At 43.8% G+C, this 3548-nt stretch overlaps 1 protein-coding gene across 2 annotated transcripts in view; it reads right to left on the reverse strand.

Annotated features, from left to right (window-relative positions):
* Positions 1 to 740, reverse strand: part of Fam126a (family with sequence similarity 126 member A) — a 67478-nt gene extending 66738 nt beyond the window's left edge. For both annotated transcript variants that reach the window (XM_010641107.3, XM_010641109.2), the window contains exon 1: positions 133 to 740. The gene's annotated coding sequence lies outside the window, so the exon portion shown is untranslated. The remainder of the gene's footprint in view (positions 1 to 132) is intronic.
* Positions 741 to 3548: the final 2808 nt, after the last annotated feature.

A 3548-nucleotide genomic window follows, 5' to 3' on the forward strand; every position in this document is an offset into this window, starting at 1 on the left:
CGCAGCCCCGGGGACAAAGTCCCATCCCCTCCCCGCCGCTGCCGCCGCCTCGCCCCGGCTCCTCCCTGACAAAAAAGTTCTCGGTCTCCGGACGCCCTGGGGGGCCGGCGCGAGTCTCTCCGCGGGACTCACCAGAGCGGCTGTGAGAGCTCCACTGCAGAACCTCGAACTGTGCGGCTTGCAGCCACCACGAAGGCGGCGGCTGTGCTTTCTCCAGAGGAGCAGCACCACCTGCCCCCCTTCTTCCTAGCAGAACGGGTCCTGGCGAGCCATCTTCGCCCTCCTCACACTGACAGACAACCCACACCCTCGGGCAGCCACAGCCTCCACCCACTCTGACAGGCACGAAGAGAGACCCGTCCGCAGGCAGCCAACCACCACCGCCCCACGCCAGTTCAGCCTATCGCCCCCCTCCGGGGGTGGGACTAGAACAACTTCTCCACCAATAATAATCTTCTGCTGTGGGGCTCGGGGCGGAGCCATGAAAGGGGAGGGAGGGATGATTTAAGTGGGCTAGGTCTAAGAAATGGGAGTGGTCCGACTCCCGGAGGAAATGATTGACTCTAGGGTTCGCGGTAGCAGCTAAAGAAAGGAATCAGTAAAGATCTCTTAAACTCTGAGCCCTTAGGGCTTATGGCCTTCTCAGAGCAAAATAAGCTCCACAGTTAACATTTTAACTGTGGTAAGATAGAAACAAATTGATAATTTATTGTGCAGAAGGATTTACTTCCCAGCAGCTAATTGAAATGACAAGTATTTATTCAAATCTTTCAGGTCCCCTGAAAAGGAGTACATGTTTTGCAAAATGATAATAAAAACTCTTCCTTACTTAATGATTGCTTTTGGCCTTAGCCTGGAAAAATTCTAGTATATTTCCCCAATCTTTTCATGGGCTGTTTTTATTTTCTCCAACATGTGACCAACACAATCAGATTTCTGTTAAAGGGTGAGAAGTCTAAACACCGTGAGTGTCTACTTTCTTTGAGGGGAATCTGGAAAGGTCAGGCCCGGTTATTTCGGAGGACTGACATGATAATTTAGGTCCCCCAGACCAGAGCCTAGTCAGTGGGAGTGTTTACCCAAAGGAATAGAGACAGGAAGACCCAGACAGTATGTTGTACCCTGACATCCTAGAAAAATCTAAGAAATTAAATTTTGCCATCAAAATCTGGGTAGTCGAGCTGGGCACGATGGTGCACACCTGTAATCCCAGCACTCCAGAGGCTGAGGCAGAAGGATCGCTGCAGGTTCAAGGCCAGCCTGGGCTACATAGTGAATTCAGGGCCAACCTGAAGTTACAAAGGGAGACCCTGCCTTAAAGAGAGAGAGAGAGAGAGAGAGAGAGAGAGATCTGGAGACTGAGGGAGTAAGCAGGGAAGGAAAGCCAAAGGTTCAAATAGATCATAAAATAAACAGGAGAAAGTAAAGGAATACACACACAATTGGTTTTACTATCCATTGGGACGTATAGAACACTGATATGTTGGCCTTATTTAAAGAGCCAAGGATTCTGGTGGCAGGAAAGCTAATCAGGATCAGGGCAAGATTCCAGAAGAAGATGACCTAAACCACACCTGTGAAAGCCAAGATGGAAGGTAGGAAGAGATAGTAGCTTCCTACACTGTGCAAGACACCTGGTTTGTCAAAGATACAAATAAATCCTAGAAGCTGACAGCATAAACAGCAAGATAACAAACAGGTGACGAGTTAAGCAAAGATTAATCATTTAACTCAACAATAGAAGAGATGACACAAACCAGCATACAATTGATTCATTGTTCAGATGACTTTCTAGTGGAACAAGCAATCCCTCCATTCAGGGGTAGGCAGGGAAGGATTCATGAAAGAAGTCTAAACTGAGCTGAATATTGAAAACTGGGGAAGAATTAAATCAGAAAAAAAAAATGTGGGGAGGAAATGCCTGGAATTTGGGGGGGGAAAATAAAACAGCAAATGGGAAGCACAAGCAATGTTCAGAGGACACAGAAAGCAATTTGGGCCAGGCAGAATCTGACAAGCTTGGATGTGAATAGATAATAGAATGCCTTGAATACAGACAAAAAGGTTCAGGAGAAATATATTCTCTCCTTTTGCCTCGTGGCTCTCTGTCTGCTCATTAAAATCACTTAGGATGCTTTCAAAAATATTAATGCCCAAACCATACCCCATATCAAGTAAATCAGACATTGGATATTGGGCTTAATTATAGGACTGTTTTAAAAGCTTCCCAAGTGGTTCTAATATACACCCAGGGTTACGATCAAAGGGGGTGTTATGGCTTGTGTATAGATGCCCGCCAAAGCCTCATGTGGTCATAGGTGGGACTTTTTCAGAAGTGGCTAGATCTAGAATATGTGATGTTAAAATTGATCTATGATATAATGTTAGGCTCAAGGGTCCCGGGATTAAAGATGTGACTGCTATCTGCCCTAAGTAGTCTAGATAAGATAAAAGGATAGAAAGAGCTGCTAATGTCCCTTGTTGCTTTGCTACCTTCTGTTCACCATGAACTGTTGCCCCTCTGCCATATGCCACTCTGCCTTGGAGCCAGCCAATTATGGACTAAATCCTCTACAAACTGTGAGCTAAATAAACCTTTCCTCCTATCACTTTGTGTGCCAGGTATTTTGTTCCAACAAGGAAAAAAATAATTAAGTCGGGGTTGACATTGTAACACTTTACTAATTTTACTAACTAAGCATTTTACTAATGCTAAATTGTTTATATGAAATGGATTGAGCTGAGAGAAACTGAAATCTGCCTATGTATGTACAGTTTGTTTTCTTCCTGCATGAAGACAGGAAGCAGTTTACTGCCCAACTTCACTTCCCGTTTTGTACTGGAGAGATAAAATATAAGTCAATCTAAGTTAAATCTTCCTCTAACTCAGAGTAAGAACAAAGTACAAATCAATGTTAGCAATTCACCCTCCATCACAAGTTGTGCATATAAAAATAATTTCCAACAATAACAATCTGCAGTTAACTGTTACACATAATCACTTATATTTTAGTGGCAAAACACAAGGAAAATGCCTAAGGGAACATTCTGTTTCAAAAGAGAAATGCTTTTAACCTACTTTTTTTTTGGTGGTGGTGGTTTCTGACTATTTATTTATGACTAATGTTCCACAGCCACAACTCTCTCCACTCAGAATTTCTTTGAGACAAAGCCATCAACCTTAGCCAATGGTAGAATAGAGTCATCCAATCCACCCATTTGGGAATAGCCCCACAAATAGGATAGGTTTTAAACTGGCCATTAAAGCTGTCTGTGATCTTGTCAACCTAAGCCAGGTTCACTGGATGGATGCTTGGTCCTTCGCACCAATAATGTGGTTGCTGGCAGAGCATTTCCAAGGCACATACAGATCCACAGCATTCTTCTACATATTGAGGCCCCACCCGCAGTCTCCACAACTAGTACAAGAAGAGAAAGGCTTAACCTACTTTTTTAAAGGCAGCATGTTTTAAACTTTTCCTGTCTATCTTTGCTGTACATGTGAGCACAGTTCTCCACTAACTTCTTTTTTTTTTTTTTTTTTTTGT

The sequence above is a fragment of the Fukomys damarensis genome, unplaced genomic scaffold (genome assembly GCF_012274545.1).
Source record: "Fukomys damarensis isolate Sample0158 unplaced genomic scaffold, DMR_v1.0_HiC HiC_scaffold_4, whole genome shotgun sequence".
Classification (NCBI taxonomy): Eukaryota; Metazoa; Chordata; class Mammalia; order Rodentia; family Bathyergidae; genus Fukomys; species Fukomys damarensis.